This window comes from Panulirus ornatus, chromosome 19, assembly GCF_036320965.1.
Source record: "Panulirus ornatus isolate Po-2019 chromosome 19, ASM3632096v1, whole genome shotgun sequence".
In the NCBI taxonomy this organism is placed as follows: Eukaryota; Metazoa; Arthropoda; class Malacostraca; order Decapoda; family Palinuridae; genus Panulirus; species Panulirus ornatus.
Window position 1 is genome coordinate 11,025,999 of NC_092242.1, and position 19,382 is coordinate 11,045,380.

Sequence of the window (19,382 nt, forward strand, 5' to 3'; positions counted from 1 at the left end):
TCAATTGGAGGAACGTATGATACATTGATTGGAGGAATGTATGATACATTGATTGGAGGAACGTATGATACATTGATTGGAGGAATGTATGATACATTAACTGGAGGAACGTATGATACATTGATTTGAAGGAATGTATGATACATTAATTGAAGGAACGTATGATACATTGATTGAAGGAACGTATGATAGATTAATTGAAGGAACGTATGACACATTAATTGAAGGAAGGTATGATACATCAATTGAAGGAACGTATGATACATCAATTGAAGGAAAGTATGATTTGGATCTAAACTCTAGGCCACTCACATTCGTGCTTGCTTCCACCCACCCCTTGCTATATATTGTACCCACTGAACACTCTATCCTTACCCGCCACCTACCATCGACTACTGTAACCACTGTACGTTCTATGCTTTCCTCCACCTACCATCTGATATACCCTCCGTACACTCTATGCTTGCCTCCACCTACCCCTTCCTCTTGAATTGTCCCTATCATGAATTCTATGCTTGGCTCCACCAACCGCCTGCTGTGTACTGTACCCACTGTACGTCGTTCTATGCCTGCATCCACTTACTCCCTCTTAAATGCAGGTCTTGTTCACTTTGGAATACGTCGCACTGAAGGTCACTCCAGGCAGACATACAACAATGAACCATTCTGTGTGATGCGGAAGGACCCGGCAGACGTACTCTGCTGAATCAGGCGGAATGAGAGACATTGTGCGAAGTTCATTAACCACCTGAAGAAAAGCGAGTCACGAAGGACGTCCGGGTTCTGAAGAGCCATGCTTAAAAATTCTGCTCGTCCATTTCCGCAAGACCATACGGGCGGCCATGATGTGTGTGTGTGTGTGTGTGTGTGTGTGTGTGTGTGTGTGTGTGTGTGACTGTTCTTCCCAAATCTTAAAAGTGTTGCGCTGCGAGGGACGCTCAGCACGAGCCAGCCAGCCTTCAGATAGATGGGGGACAGTAGTGGAGCACTCGATCAGCGATCCCTGAAGGGCACGCTGGAAGCCAGCGAGGCTTAAAGGACTGACAAAGCAGCGTGTGAAGCACTCTACCAGACACCGCTCCAGGGGCGGCCCTGGAAGCCTACGGACACATGTACCCAAGATTCGCCCAGCACCCCGGGTAATACCTGTTGAAAGGTGATCAAGATCAAAGGGGAGTTGGACATATCAGATAGGGATGAAGCGGCAAATATGTTAGCGGTTAAGATAAACCATAGAGACGCTTGTGAGGCTTCGCTCGCACGGCTGGCTCTGGCTCTGCCTTCGGCACATTATACATTACAGGTACGGAGAAAACTGAAGGCAAACCAACACCTCCATGACGGAGCTGGAACGTAATCTCCCTACGAACCACCTTCCCAACAGCGATTAACGCTATAGAGTAAGCCGAGTGAGGATATTTCCTCTAAGGCTCAGTCCTCTGTTCTTGGCGCTACCTCGATGGCGTGGGAAGTGGCGAATATATATATATATATATATATATATATATATATATATATATATATACATATAATTGGAGTAACAGACTTGTACTGTTGGTTCGTGGCTCCCTGCCACCGGCAAAAAAATGAAGGCATGGCGCCCTCCACACCGCACGGGCCTGGAATCACCTACTCCCGACGGGGAGATGGGGGCATACTTCGATAGCCTGCGGGGGCGTGACCCTCCTCCCTCCTCGTGTGGGTCACTGGTATCGCGGTATTTCCTGCTGCATCTCCCGGGCCCCACATCGGAACGCTCATGCCAGAGACTACACCAGAGATAACGCAAGCACTGGTGATGACATGATACCAACCAGAGTTTACTCCCGGCCATAATCTGGTTATTCTTGAAACCTCACGTTTCCCTGCAAGGCTTCCATTTGGGCCCGTCTATGGTTCTTTGCAAGACACGGCAATCCGGCGAGATGGAAGGTACCAAGAAGGTAACAAAGAGCGGAACTGAGAAAAGGTGGGAACGCCAAGGAGTGGGATAAACTTGGATGAATATTCGCAAGACTAAAAATATTGCAAAAAGCGTTTTTTGTCTCTTCCCTTTTCTTCCCCTTTTCGTTTATAGTATTGGATTATTTCTAATTTTTTCCCTTTTTTTTTCCTCCCTTTTTCGTCGCGTTTTTAAAGAACGCGAGACCCAGTACTGACACCTCTCACGCTATGTGGTCTCACTCACAGATACACACAGACACACACACACACACACACACACACACACACACACACACACACACACACACACACGGTCATTACCATACCAGAAAACGGAGAGAGAGAGGGCAAGATTGCACGTGAAAACTCACAGCCTACACCCATCTACTGCAGTAATGTGCAAGACCAGCCTCTCACCCGTGCGGGGGAAATATTACAAGAGATTACGAGGAATTCCACGATCAGGAGCTGTCATTATCAAAGGGCACGGAGGAGAGGGGAGGAGGGGCTGGCTGGGGCTGTGCTATCTGAAGCATAACACTGAATTCGATAGCAGAGTTCACATTCATTTCATGACTGCTTCCCCTCCCAGAATGACGCGCGGAGAGTGTAAACAAGTGATGCAGTCTTGTTCAACGATGGGCAGAATTCTTTCGCACAGGCGACATAACGAACTTCGGCACATGACAGAACAAGGATCAGAGCGTTGTTCGACAGTGAACAATAATACGCTATCGAGTAAAGAACAGAATGCTGTCTAACAAGGCGACGGAGACTGTCAGACACAGGATGGTATGCAAATGGGGCAAAGGTCAGAGTGCTGTCGAACAGGAGGACATGACGGTGTTGAATAAGGGAAAGCACACACCTTGTTAACTGGTCATTATGACCTTCTATTATTTGCAAATTAGGTCATTCACTGACTATGTTCATATGTCATGTATCATTGACAACGACAGTCATCACCCAAGTCGATCACAAGCCGCTGTGATTCGGGTCAAAGATAAGGTCAGCCACGTCAATCACCAGGTTTGGGTCACCAGGTAGAAGACGATGGCATCAACCACGTCAATCACCCAAGTCTGGTGAGACCCAGACCTGGTGATTGAACGTGGTTGACCTTATCTTTGACCTAATCCTACCGGCTTATGACTGACTGGGTGAGTGTCCTCACCACCGATACATGAACATATGAACTTAGTAAATGAGTTATATAATCACACATAACACAAATGGTCGCAATGACCCTATACAAGGTTAGATACATATAATATTTATCATTATCATTACTTTTTTTTTTTTTTTCCCCTAAGACTCGTGGTGGTGGTCTGTCTTCACATCACCTGCGACTGACGTAAGACTCACACACGAACGACAGACCAATGTCCTTCACCAACACGGAGACTAATACACGCTTAACGGAGACTAATACACGCTTAACGGAGACTAATACACGCTTAACGGAGACTAATACACGCTTAACGGAGACGCTTAACGGAGACTAATGCACGCTTAACGGAGGACGCTTAACGGAGACTAATGCACGCTTAACGGAGACAAATGCACGCTTAACGGAGACAAATGCACGCTTAACGAGGACGCTTAACGGAGACAAATGCAGGCTTAACGGAGGATGCTTAACGGAGGACGCTTAACGGAGGACGCTTAACGGAGGACGCTTAACGGAGGACGCTTAACGGAGGACGCTTAACGGAGGACGCTTAACGGAGGACGCTTAACGGAGGACGCTTAACGGAGGACGCTTAACGGAGGACGCTTAACGGAGGACGCTTAACGGAGGACGCTTAACGGAGGACGCTTAACGGAGGACGCTTAACGGAGGACGCTTAACGGAGGACGCTTAACGGAGGACGCTTAACGGAGGACGCTTAACGGAGGACGCTTAACGGAGGACGCTTACGGAGACAAATGCACGCTTAACGGAGGACGCTTACGGAGACAAATGCAGCTTAACGGAGGACGCTTACGGAGACAAATGCAGCTTAACGGAGGACGCTTAACGGAGACCAAATGCACGCTTAACGGAGGACGCTTAACGGAGACTAATACACGCTTAACGGAGACCAAATGCACGCTTAACGGAGACCAAATGCACGCTTAACGGAGACGCTTAACGGAGACAATGCACGCTTAACGGAGACGCTTAACGGAGAACGCTTAACGGAGAACGCTTAACGGAGACTAATACACGCTTAACGGAGACGCTTAACGGAGACCAAATGCACGCTTAACGGAGACCAAATGCACGCTTAACGGAGACAAATGCAGGCTTAACGGAGGATGCTTAACGGAGGACGCTTAACGGAGGACAAATGCACGCTTAACGGAGAACGCTTAACGGAGACGCTTAACGGAGAACGCTTAACGGAGAACGCTTAACGGAGAACGCTTAACGGAGACGCTTAACGGAGAACGCTTAACGGAGAACGCTTAACGGAGGACAAATGCACGCTTAACGGAGACTAATGCACGCTTAACGGAGACAAATGCACGCTTAACGGAGAACGCTTAACGGAGACTAATGCACGCTTAACGGAGACAATGCACGCTTAACGGAGACGCTTAACGGAGACGCTTAACGGAGACTAATGCACGCTTAACGGAGACTAATGCACGCTTAACGGAGACGCTTAACGGAGAACGCTTAACGGAGACGCTTAACGGAGAACGCTTAACGGAGACTAATGCACGCTTAACGGAGACTAATACACGCTTAACGGAGACAATGCACGCTTAACGGAGACAATGCACGCTTAACGGAGACTAATACACGCTTAACGGAGACCAAATGCACGCTTAACGGAGACAATGCACGCTTAACGGAGACAATGCACGCTTAACGGAGAACGCTTAACGGAGACGCTTAACGGAGAACGCTTAACGGAGGACAAATGCACGCTTAACGGAGACTAATACACGCTTAACGGAGACTAATGCACGCTTAACGGAGACCAAATGCACGCTTAACGGAGGACAAATGCACGCTTAACGGAGAACGCTTAACGGAGGAACGCTTAACGGAGAACGCTTAACGGAGGACGCTTAACGGAGGACGCTTAACGGAGGAACGCTTAACGGAGACTAATGCACGCTTAACGGAGACGCTTAACGGAGACTAATGCACGCTTAACGGAGACAAATGCACGCTTAACGAGGACGCTTAACGGAGACGCTTAACGGAGACAATGCACGCTTAACGGAGACGCTTAACGGAGACAAATGCACGCTTAACGGAGACTAATGCACGCTTAACGAGGACGCTTAACGGAGAACGCTTAACGGAGGACGCTTACGGAGACAAATGCACGCTTAACGGAGAACGCTTAACGGAGACAAATGCACGCTTAACGGAGGACAAATGCACGCTTAACGGAGGACGCTTAACGAGACAAATGCACGCTTAACGAGGACGCTTAACGGAGGACAAATGCACGCTTAACGAGGACGCTTAACGGAGACAAATGCAGCTTAACGGAGGACGCTTAACGGAGAACGCTTAACGGAGGACAAATGCACGCTTAACGGAGACAAATGCAGCTTAACGGAGGACGCTTAACGGAGACAAATGCACGCTTAACGAGGACGCTTAACGGAGACTAATGCACGCTTAACGGAGACTAATGCACGCTTAACGGAGGACAAATGCACGCTTAACGGAGACTAATGCACGCTTAACGGAGACTAATGCACGCTTAACGGAGACGCTTAACGGAGACTAATGCACGCTTAACGGAGACTAATACACGCTTAACGGAGACGCTTAACGGAGAACGCTTAACGGAGGACAAATGCACGCTTAACGGAGGACGCTTAACGGAGACGCTTAACGGAGACGCTTAACGGAGACAATGCACGCTTAACGGAGACCAAATGCACGCTTAACGGAGACGCTTAACGGAGACCAAATGCACGCTTAACGAGGACGCTTAACGGAGACGCTTAACGGAGACTAATACACGCTTAACGGAGACGCTTAACGGAGACTAATGCACGCTTAACGGAGGACGCTTAACGGAGACTAATACACGCTTAACGGAGAACGCTTAACGGAGACAAATGCACGCTTAACGGAGACTAATACACGCTTAACGGAGAACGCTTAACGGAGACAAATGCACGCTTAACGGAGACTAATGCACGCTTAACGAGGACGCTTAACGGAGACTAATACACGCTTAACGGAGACTAATACACGCTTAACGGAGGACGCTTAACGGAGGACGCTTAACGGAGACAATGCACGCTTAACGGAGACTAATGCACGCTTAACGGAGACTAATACACGCTTAACGGAGACAAATGCACGCTTAACGGAGACAAATGCACGCTTAACGGAGACAAATGCACGCTTAACGGAGACTAATACACGCTTAACGGAGACTAATACACGCTTAACGGAGACTAATACACGCTTAACGGAGACTAATACACGCTTAACGGAGGAACGCTTAACGGAGAACGCTTAACGGAGACCAAATGCACGCTTAACGGAGACTAATACACGCTTAACGGAGACTAATGCACGCTTAACGGAGACAAATGCACGCTTAACGGAGGACAAATGCACGCTTAACGAGGACGCTTAACGGAGACAAATGCACGCTTAACGAGGACGCTTAACGGAGACTAATACACGCTTAACGGAGGACGCTTAACGGAGACGCTTAACGGAGACGCTTAACGGAGAACGCTTAACGGAGGACGCTTAACGAGACAAATGCACGCTTAACGGATATCGCTTAACGGAGACTAATGCACGCTTAACGGAGACTAATGCACGCTTAACGAGGACGCTTAACGGAGACAAATGCACGCTTAACGGAGACTAATGCACGCTTAACGGAGACCAAATGCACGCTTAACGGAGGACGCTTACGGAGACAAATGCACGCTTAACGGAGACAAATGCAGGCTTAACGGAGGACGCTTAACGGAGACAAATGCACGCTTAACGGAGACCAAATGCACGCTTAACGGAGGACAAATGCACGCTTAACGAGGACGCTTAACGGAGACGCTTAACGGAGACGCTTAACGGAGACAATGCACGCTTAACGGAGACCAAATGCACGCTTAACGGAGACTAATACACGCTTAACGGAGACTAATACACGCTTAACGGAGACCAAATGCACGCTTAACGGAGACTAATACACGCTTAACGGAGGACGCTTACGGAGACAAATGCACGCTTAACGGAGAACGCTTAACGGAGACAATGCACGCTTAACGGAGGACAAATGCACGCTTAACGGAGACAATGCACGCTTAACGAGGACGCTTAACGGAGGACGCTTAACGAGACAAATGCACGCTTAACGGAGACCAAATGCACGCTTAACGGAGACGCTTAACGGAGACCAAATGCACGCTTAACGAGGACGCTTAACGGAGACCAAATGCACGCTTAACGAGGACGCTTAACGGAGACTAATACACGCTTAACGGAGACTAATGCACGCTTAACGAGGACGCTTAACGGAGGACAAATGCACGCTTAACGGAGACTAATACACGCTTAACGGAGGACAAATGCACGCTTAACGGAGACAAATGCACGCTTAACGGAGACAAATGCACGCTTAACGGAGGAACGCTTAACGGAGGACGCTTAACGGAGACAATGCACGCTTAACGGAGACAATGCACGCTTAACGGAGACTAATGCACGCTTAACGGAGACTAATGCACGCTTAACGGAGACAATGCACGCTTAACGGAGACGCTTAACGGAGACAAATGCACGCTTAACGGAGACTAATGCACGCTTAACGGAGACCAAATGCACGCTTAACGAGGACGCTTAACGGAGACCAAATGCACGCTTAACGGAGACAATGCACGCTTAACGGAGGACAAATGCACGCTTAACGGAGGACGCTTAACGGAGACCAAATGCACGCTTAACGGAGACTAATGCACGCTTAACGGAGACTAATGCACGCTTAACGAGGACGCTTAACGGAGACCAAATGCACGCTTAACGAGGACGCTTAACGGAGACCAAATGCACGCTTAACGGAGGACGCTTACGGAGACAAATGCACGCTTAACGGAGACCAAATGCACGCTTAACGAGGACGCTTAACGGAGGACAAATGCACGCTTAACGGATATCGCTTAACGGAGACAATGCACGCTTAACGGAGACAAATGCACGCTTAACGGAGGACGCTTAACGGAGACTAATGCACGCTTAACGGATATCGCTTAACGGAGACTAATACACGCTTAACGGAGAACGCTTAACGGAGACTAATGCACGCTTAACGGAGGACGCTTAACGGAGACAAATGCAGGCTTAACGGAGGACGCTTAACGGAGACAAATGCACGCTTAACAGAGGACGGTTAACGGAGACAAATGCACGCTTAACGGAGGACGCTTAATGGAGACAAATGCACGCTTAACGGAGAACGCTTAACGGAGACAAATGCATGCTTAACGGAGGACGCTTAACGGAGACAAATGCACGCTTAACGGAGGACGCTTAACGGAGACAAATGCACGCTTAACGGAGGACGCTTAACGGAGACAAATGCACGCTTAACGGAGGACGCTTAACGGAGACTAATACACGCTTAACGGAGACAAATGCACGCTTAACGGAGAACGCTTAACGGAGCAAATGCACGCTTAACGGAGACAAATGCAGGCTTAACGGAGGATGCTGCTTTGGTCTCCGCCACAAACACGGAGCCAGATGTTCTACCTCATGCCCGTGTTTCTCTCTTTTTCTAAATGTTCTCCAATGATTACATTAACGTTTTTATCCCACGTCATTATATTTCATGACTGGGGTAATATAAAATGGAGGATTTCTGCAGGAAAAGTATCTGCAAGGATGTAACAAGTGGCTGAAGCTGGCTAACATACGTGTGTGTGTGTGTGTGTGTGTGTGTGTCTATCTATCTACCTATCTGTGTGTGTGTGTGTGTGTGTGTGTCTATCTATATATCTATCTGTGTGTGTGTGTGTGTGTGTGTGTGTGTGTGTGTGTGTGTGTGTGTGTGTATCTATCTATCTACCTATCTGTGTGTGTGTGTGTGTGTGTGTGTGTGTGTGTGTGTGTGTGTATCTATCTATCTATCTACCTATCTGTGTGTGTGTGTGTGTGTGTGTGTGTGTGTGTGTGTGTGTGTCTATCTATATATCTATCTGTATGTGTGTGTGTATGTGTGTGTGTGTGTGTGTGTGTGTGTGTGTGTGTGTCTATCTACCTATCTATCTGTGTGTGTGTGTGTGTGTGTGTGTGTGTGTGTGTGTGTGTATCTATCTATCTATCTACCTATCTGTGTGTGTGTGTGTGTGTGTGTGTGAAGAATATTTGAACTTGAATGCATGTGTGATCACTTCGACCTACTCTCTGGTCAAGAGACCGCGTCAGACGCTATGAGAACGAGGACACGACCCTTTGAGCACGACGGTACGACCCATGATGGCCTGGCCTTGAGGATCAGGTCAAAGGCAATACTATCACACTCAAGGGTCGTACTTACCGCGCTCATGGGTCGTACTTAACGTATACTCAAGCGTCATCACGCTCGACTGTCGTCCTACGACCATGCTCTGGGGGGAGGTCGTACCTCCATGCTCAAGAGTCGTACCGCCTTACTCAAAGGGGGGGGGGGGGGTTTGACAGAACGACCTGCCATGAAGACAGTAAGGTACACAACTGTGTGTGTACAAGGTGTAAACTAGTCCCCACGTGACTCCCCCCACTTTCCCACTACCTATCAACATCTTAATGTTTACGTCTGGGTCTCACAGAGCCCCAGTAACTTAACACGAGTAGAGACCATCTTAAAAAGCATACTCATATACTCAGATGTCCCCAACACTTTCCTTTTTTTGGGGGGGAAGGTAGAGGCAGTATAGATGAATAAGGACAACTGCGGTGGGTAAATGAGTAGTTGAAGGACTCGTGGTTATTCACGTATGCACCAAATCTCAAAAAGCATACTCATATACTCAGATGTCCCCAACACTTTCCTTTTTTTTGGGGGGGGGAAGGTAGAGGCAGTATAGATGAATAAGGACAACTGAGGTGGGTAAATGAGTAGTTGAAGGACTCGTGGTTATTCACGTATGCACCAAATCTCAAAAAGCATACTCATATACTCAGATGTCCCCAACACTTTCCTTTTTTGGGGGGGGAAGGTAGAGGTAGTATAGATGAATAAGGACAACTGCGGTGGGTAAATGAGTAGTTGAAGGACTCGTGGTTATTCACGGATGCACCAAATCTCAAAAAGCATACTCATATACTCAGATGTCCCCAACACTTTCCTTTTTTTTGGGGGGGAAGGTAGAGGTAGTATAGATGAATAAGGACAACTGCGGTGGGTAAATGAGTAGTTGAAGGACTCGTGGTTATTCACGTATGCACCCTCTCTTGGGTTGAGTACCCTCCCTCACCCGAGTGGGTACAATGTGAGTCAAAGCGTCTGGCATCATTTTCGTCCCAGTAAGTCCAGGAATAAACGGAGTTTCCATTCTTGAAAAAAAAAAATGGCAACACTTCAACCCTTCGGTGACCACGGGCATAAAATTCGCCATTCGTGCAACTTACGATGAAAATCACGAGCGGGATTTTTATAATCAATTTCGTCCGGTCCGTTCATCCGTCCGGAACGGATTGTTTCCGTTCCGGACGCCAAGCGGCTGGATCCAGGGCAGCCGGGGTTCCCCACAACACGCCCCCGTGTCAGGCACTCCACTGAAATACGTTTCTCCTCTTCTCCTCAATAACTGGGGAAACACAGACGACCGCGCAAACCACCGAGCTCAAAGATTCGAACACTCCTCAAGGCTTCACTGGTTAGAATCACGAGACAGTATCACAGTCATTCGAAGGTTCACGAGACAGTATCGGAATCATTCGAAGGTTCACGAGACAGTATCGGAATCATTAGAAGGTTTACGAGACGGTATCATAATTATTCGAAGGTTCACGAGACTTTAAAATCAAGTTGTTCGTAGAAAGAAATGGTTCGAGACTTTCGATACAGCAACACAGGAGTTCACGATACGGCAATTCAAACCTTCAGAGCACCACTAAAATGACATGGTTCACGAGACAATATCAGAATCATTCGAAGATTCACGAGACAGTAAAATCAAGGTGTTCCCACAAAGAAATGGCTCGAGAACTTTCGATACAACAACTCAGGAATTCACGAGACAGTAATTGAACCTTCCAGCGGACTTCCAACCTGACATGGCGTCAACATCCCCCCCCCCTCTCCCCCACCACCTCCTCCGCCACTTGACATGGTGTCAAATCTTTATCCACTGGCAGAGGGTCAAGATCCTGTCAAGTCAAACAGAACTCACTAGATTTATGGCTGCCATATACAAGGATGGAAGCAAGGAGGGGGGCACAGGATGTCACTAAGTGTGTACATGAGGACGTACGGCAATGAAAGTAAAAATGGCTGGACGAACAAAGCACTAGCAACACCGAAGCTTCACGGGTTGATATCCTGACCTACGACCTCGAGGAGGACATTACGACCCATGGGGGTATGATGAGTTCTCATGGGTCGTAGCGTTACGACCAAAGGGGGTTAACCACAGAATAACACTACGAGACGATACGTAACGTCCAGTAAACCCCACACGTGTGACGCACTTCATCTGGATCAATGTGAAACAGATGTCGTCTTTGTTACCCCTCACCTGGACGGACTGTGATAGACAGGTACTTCTGTCTGTTTCACTGGCAGACGAGTACCTCTGTCTGTTTCACTGACAGACATGCACTTCCTACTGTCACTTAGTTCTCACCTGGACGGTCTGTGATAGACAGGTACTTCTGTCTGTTTCACTGGTAGACGAGTACTTCTGTCTGTTTCACGGGTAGACGAGTACCTCTGTCTGTTTCACTGACAGACATGCATTTCCTACTGCCACTTGGTTCTCACCTGGACGGTCTGTGATAGACAGGTACTTCTGTCTGTTTCACTGGTAGACGAGTACTTCTGTCTGTTTCACTGGTAGACGAGTACCTCTGTCTGTTTCACTGACAGACATGCACTTCCTACTGCCACTTGATTCTCACCTGGACGGTCTGTGATAGACAGGTACTTCTGTCTGTTTCACTGGTAGACGAGTACTTCTGTCTGTTTCACGGGTAGACGAGTACTTCTGTCTGTTTCACCGACAGACATGCACTTCCTACTGCCACTTGATTCTCACCTGGACGGTCTGTGATAGACAGGTACTTCTGTCTGTTTCACTGGTAGACGAGTACTTCTGTCTGTTTCACGGGTAGACGAGTACCTCTGTCTGTTTCACCGACAGATATGCACTTCCTACTGCCACTTGGTTCTCACCTGGACGGTCTGTGATAGACAGGTACTTTTGTCTGTTTCACTGATAGACGAGTACTTCTGTCTGTTTCACTGGTAGACGAGTACTTCTGTCTGTTTCACCGACAGACATGCACTTCCTACTGTCACTTAGTTCTCACCTGGACGGTCTGTGATAGACAGGTACTTCTGTCTGTTTCACTGGTAGACGAGTACTTCTGTCTGTTTCACCGACAGACATGCACTTCCTACAGTCACTGGGTTCTTCTCTGATTGACTGACAGTTCCTGTCCCACACCGATGCGCCCGTCTGCCCACGTGTGACTAACATGCTAAGACTATACCTGGGAGTCGGAGGCGTTGTTCCAAAAGATCGAAATGGGTAGTTGGGTTGATCGAGCGGCCAGTGATTACTGAGCGACTGAACTAAATGCTTGTGTAGTTTTTGGGGGATGAAGTTTTAAAAATTACTTATGGATTATAATTTACAATGATAGCAAGAGCCCCTTAAGCACGACGGTACGACATTTGAGCACGACGGTACGACCCTTGAAGAGACGGTTCGACCCTTGAAGACACCGGTTCGACCTTTGAAGACACCGGTTCGACCCTTGAAGATGACGCTTCGACCCTTGAAGAGACGGTTCGACCCTTGAAGACACCGGTTCGACCCTTGAAGATGACGGCTCGACCCTTGAAGAGACGGTTCGACCCTTGAAGAAACGGTTCGACCCTTGAAGAAACCGGTTCTACCCTTGAAGACGAAGATACGGCCCTTGAAAAGACGGTTCGACCCTTGAAGACATCGATTCGACCCTTGAAGACGACGGTTTGACCCTTGAAGACGACGGTTCGACCCTTGAAGACGACGGTACGATCCTTGGGCAAGGCAGTGCGACCCTTGAACAACACGGCGGTGTAAACTATGAGGCACGGTAGCTGGCAATCTTGCCCTATTCACATTACGTAAGTCTAATGTCACACGTGGATTTCCAATTCTCTGTTCAAAACCTACTAGACAACAAATCATGTAAGAGGGATGAAGAACCGTGTGAAAAAAGGAAGAACTATCTTCCGAAAGAGAGAGAGAGAGAGAGAGAGAGAGAGAGAGAGAGAGAGAGAGAGAGAGAGAGAGAGAGAGAGAGTAACAAAGCCATTCTAACATGGGAATAAGGCATATGGCTGGAGGTGACCACAGGAAACATTCAGCTAACAATAAGGCTTGCTTAGGTGATGGGTCCTCCCTTGCCTTAGGTCCTTGGACGGTGTTCGATAGATTACGTGAACTTGTAGCACTAGGTGTGTGTGTGTGTGTGTGTGTGTGTGTGTGTGTGTGTGTGTGTGTGTGTGTGTGTGTGTGTGTGCGTGTGTGTGTGTGTGTATTTAGTATATCACAGGTCAGTAAAAGTGAGCGCTAGGTGCCAGCGCACTGGACAAACGACCTACGTATGCACAAGGAGCCGCAGCGGACGGAAGAGCGACTCAACACCAACTCGCCCCTCCTCCCTCACACTTCCCCTCCGACCAACGCAACACCCGCCCATCCTCAACTCGCACTTCCCCTTCGACCTTTCCATACGACTCTCACACAACGCAATCCCTACCACGTCCAGTCTTCTTAATCCACTGGAAATAAAGATTCGCTTCCCATATAATGCGGGCACCATTTTTTTTCCCTCCCTCCCTCTCTCTCCCTCCTCAAGGATGCGATTGTATTTGTTTGCATACATTATGGAAATTCAGGGCGAGTCATGGGACATGGCGATGGGCGTTGGCCTCGTCTGGGGGCGGCACGTCGAGACGTGACCTCCTTCGTTTCGGTATGTTAATGACCTCGTAATTCTAGCTGGCTGACCTGCTCTCTCTCTCTCTCTCTCTCTCTCTCTCTCTCTCTCTCTCTCTCTCTCTCTCTCTCTCTGTATATATATATATATATATATATATATATATATATATATATTTGTTCTACTTAACCGCCGTCTCCCGCGTTAGCGAGGTAGCGCAAGGAAACAGACGAGGAATGGCCCAACCCACCCACATACACATACATACACACACACATGTATATATATATATATATATATATATATATATATATATATATATATATATATATATATATATATATATATATTTAATTTTCCAAAAGAAGGAACAGAGAATTGGGCCAGGTGAGGGTATTCCCTCAAAGGCCCAGTCCTCTGTTCTTAACGCTACCTCGCTAATGCGGGAAATGGCGAATAGTTTGAAAGAAAGAAAAAAGAAATATATATATATATATATCACTACCGACAGAGTAATTATCATTTGTAATTATCAGTAATCAGAATGATTACTCCAAACGTAACCTGACTGAAGACATAAGTCTCGTCTCGTGGGCAGAGCTTATCAATAACTCCCCGGGCCATTAAAGTGTCAGGCCGGCACTTAATCTGATAAACACCGGGGTAAGTGGCCGTAGGGGTTATAACCCCGGTACTTGGTGTGAACAGCAAGCACTCGAGCCATAATGACCTTAATGAACAATATCTATGTAATGTTAGTGTGGTGGTCACGATCATGCCTGTGTGTGTGTCTCTCTCCCTCCCTCCCTCACCACCACCTCACGACGACCAATGCAAAGACAATGAGGCGGAACCCACCTCACGACACCACAGAGTTCAGTCATCATTATTAGTCTTAATAGTTTCGTAAAAAAGTGTGGGAAAAAATTTCCCGACTGTATGCTTTATGTATGTATGAATTATGTATGTATGTATGTATGTATGTATGTATGTAATGTATATATGTATGTATGCATGTTTGTATGTATGAATTATGTATGTATGTATGTATGTATGTATGAATATATGTATGTATGTATGAATTATGTATGTATGTATGTAATGTATATATGTATATATGTATGTATGTATGTATGAATTATGTATGTATGTATGTATGTATGTATGTATGTATGTATGTATGTATGAATTATGTATGTATGTATGTATGTATGTATGTATGTATGTATGTATGTATGTATGAATTATGTATGTATGTATGTATGTATGTATGTATGTATGTATGTATGTATGTATGTATGAATTATGTATGTATGTATGAATATATGTATGTATGTATGCAAGTATGTATGCATGAATTATGTATGTATGTATGTATGTATGTAATGTATATATGTATGTATGTATGCAAGTATGTATGTATGAATTATGTATGTATGTATGTATGTATGTATGTATGTATGTATGTGTGTATGTAATGTATATATGTATGTATGTATGTATGTATGTATGTATGTATGTTTGTACTTGTATGTACTTGTATGTATGTATGTATGTATGTATGTATGTATGTATGTATGTATGTATGTATGTACTTGTATGTATGTATGTATGTATGTATTTGTAATGTATGTATATACGTATTATGTATGTATGTATGTATGTATGAATGTATGTATATGTACGTACTGGATTTAAAGGCTATCTGCAAGTTAGATTCGTCTAGCCTTCATCCTCACATACACCATATTTGCGAAATGTACAAATGGCCAAAGAGAGTGTAAGGAAGAACTGGGCGGTGTGTGTGTGTGTGTGTGTGTGTGTGTGTGTGTGTGTGTGTGTGTCGCGTGAGTGATTGCTTTTAATTATTGCCGCAAGAGCGGCGAGTTTATCGTGCACTACCATCCGTGTCGTGTACAGGACGGGCAGGGAGTGAGTGCACGGGAGGACACAAAGAGTGTGTGCACGGTAGGTCCAGGTACAGCTGGGCCTCAGTGACTGAAGGACAAGTTATATAGGGAAGAACTGTGAGCTATTTACGAACGCTGAACAACCATACTCACACTATGCTACGAGATGTGTATGACAAGTGAGTTCCTTACAATGAGGGAAAATTTAGGAAAACCTGAGGTCGAGTATTGTCCATGACGAAATGCCTACACACACATCTTGCTATACTCGGTTAGGGAATACGCTCTTAAACTCACTAATGGTATAACAGGCAAATACTTCCTGCTGTAAGGTGTGGTGTAGGGGTGTGTAGCTCTGCTGGCATAGTTTATATCTGGTCTGTTCACCATCACCAGGATGGTGAGGGAGCAAACTCCAGTGAGTATCTGCAGCCCACGGTGAGTCGGGCACCAACAGCGTCATGGTGTCTACTGGTCGCGTCACTGCAAACGAGAGCCACCCTTCCCCACAACTGATGGAGTCAGTGAGTGAGGGAGCTTCTGCAGACCACGACAATGACCTTCCCCCTGTGTCATCACCTTTTCCCTTACCTCCCACACACAGCTTCTTCCCTGGCCAGTGAGGGAGCTTCTGCAGACCACGACAATGACCTTCCCCCTGTGTCATCACCTTTTCCCTTACCTTCCACACACAGCTTCTTCCCTGGCCAGTGAGGGAGCTTCTGCAGACCACAACAATGACCTTCCCCCTGTGTCATCACCTTCTCCCTTACCTCCCACACACAGCTTCTTCCCTGGCCAGTGAGGGAGCTTCTGCAGACCACAACAATGACCTCCCCCCTGTGTCATCACCTTTTCCCTTACCTCCCACACACACAGCTTCTTCCCTGGCCAGTGAATCCCTAAGACTTAAGTGTGAGCTGATGAGTGTGTCCACTAATTACTTCCACCTCTTCCTGATTCGATGAGGCGGTGAGAGGCCGACCTTCATCAACTCGTTCCACTTCAGGTCCGTCCAGCGAGGGATCCTTCGAGGATGACCTCCTTGTTCTTACCAATCCTTCGAGGATGACCTCCTTGTCCTTATCAATCCATCGAGGATGACCTCCTTGTCCTTATCAGTCCTTCGAGGATGACCTCCTTGCCATTACCAATCCTTCGAGGATGACCTCCTTGTCCTTATCAGTCCTTCGAGGATGACCTCCTTATCCTTATCAATCCTTCGAGGATGACCTCCTTGTCCTTATCAATCCATCGAGGATGACCTCCTTGTCCTTATCAATCCATCGAGGATGACCTCCTTGTCCTTATCAATCCATCGAGGATGACCTCCTTGTCCTTATCAATCCTTCGAGGATGACCTCCTTGTCCTTATCAATCCATCGAGGATGACCTCCTTGTCCTTATCATTGAGAACATATTTATAGATGGCATGAGGAAATTTTTTGATGACTCAAAAACCACAATGATGTATCACAAGAAAAATAAAGAAAGACAGTAGACCTCCACGATCACAATAATGTGAACTCAAAAAGTAATCCTCCATGAACGAGCCATTAGTTGAAATCCTGAATATTAGTGAGAAGAAAGAGGGAGGTCTTGGGTGCACTTCCACGAGAGAGAGCCAGTGTGGACGATCACTTATGCAGAAGGCACCTATGACCTACACGAAGCCCATGAAGAGCCATCATGACAGAACATGAAACACCTCGAACCAAAAGGTGGGAGTTGGGAAATTGTGTTTTCTAGAAAAAGAACTTAATACCCTTGGTATTTCAGTCAACTGTCTTCGTAAAAGTACGACCCATTTACAACTGGTTTGGAGTACTGAAGGCAAGATTCATGTACTTATGGGCTCGAGAGAAATATGAAAAGTGGCACAAGCTGCCACATCCTTAGTCAAGTAAGGTTCGTCATCACGAGGGAACGCCATTCAGGAATGCAAAAAAAGAAATTCCACTCACTAAGCCCGACATGACAGAATCTGCTGGATCAGACAAGCCACTCTACGCCAGACCTTTACTACAACAGTGGTATCATATATATATATATATATATATATATATATATATATATATATATATATATATATATATATATATATATATATATATAACCATTTTTATCATTATCATTATTATTCATGGCCACGCTGAAATCAGCGCACCTGTACTTTTGTATCCACCCCTCTTCCATTATCACCTAAAATTAGGAAGACGAGTCAAGCGAAGTCTATGTTCCTGACGCTACCTCACCAAGGTGAGAAAGCATGCGCGTATAATGATAATAATAATGATAATAATAATAATAATAATAATGATAATAATAATAATAATAATAATGATAATAATGATAATAATAACAATAACAATAACAATATGAAGTCATTATTACTGTTATCATCATTACTATCATTCTTATTATTATGATTATCATTATTATTATCATTATTATCAATATTATTATCATTATTATTATCATTATTATTATCATTATTATCAATATTATTATCATTATTATTATCATTATTATTATTTTCATTATTATAAAGGCAAAAAAGAAAGGAAAGAGATCATTAATACCTGAGAACAGAGCATGACTTTTCTCCCAGGCCACCATGAGTGGGGCAACAACATAGGCAATAATGAGGAGACAGATTCCAGGTTCATGACCAGACCAAAACCTCAACACAGAATCCACGTTCGGTTCTCCCCCCAGCGCGACTCCAGCAGGCCCTGGTGACGGAGGCGCAACCCAGCATGAGTCAGGGACAAGAAGCCCAGGGCTCCCCGACCACCTCCTTCCACCGAGAGAACATCCCTCACACGAAGTGTCGGAAATCATAAGGAACACGTCGGTAACGGGGCGAAGTGTGCTTGCTTGCAAGTCACTGGCACTAGAGCACCCAGCCAGCTTACTGCATATTTAAAAGCAAAAAAAAAAAATATAAAAATAAGAAAAAAAAAAGAGAGTTCGTCAGAAGTAATGAGCCGTCATGCAAAGCTCCTCCTCCTCCTTCTCCCTCTGCTCCACGGCCACGACCCAGCGGGCTACTTAATGAGTAAACCAATATTGAATGTCTGACTTATTTTTCTCGAGACTGCGTGTGTGCACGTCGGTGGTGGGTGACGAGTTTAAGCCACCGGAATGAGTCTGGGTTTGACACCCTGTAATTCTGTGCCTGAGTAATGTTAATCATGTCTAAGTCTAATTCACACGAAGTTGTAATGTCATACTTAAATGACAGACGGGGGGGGGGGGGGGGGGAGTGCTTTTGTTTGGAGTGATATAGGATTAATGCATATGCACAAAGACTGAATCAATTTTGCTGTGAATTGACGTGTTTTTTTTTTTTTTTTTGGGGGGGGGGGAGGAGGGGGGGAGGAAGGGGGGGGGGGGGGGAATTCACG

General features: G+C 46.2%; 1 protein-coding gene across 3 annotated transcripts in view; it reads right to left on the reverse strand.

Annotated features, from left to right (window-relative positions):
• LOC139755392 (uncharacterized) overlaps positions 1 to 19,382 on the reverse strand; it is a 338,128-nt gene that overhangs the window by 139,659 nt on the left and 179,087 nt on the right. The window lies entirely within an intron of this gene.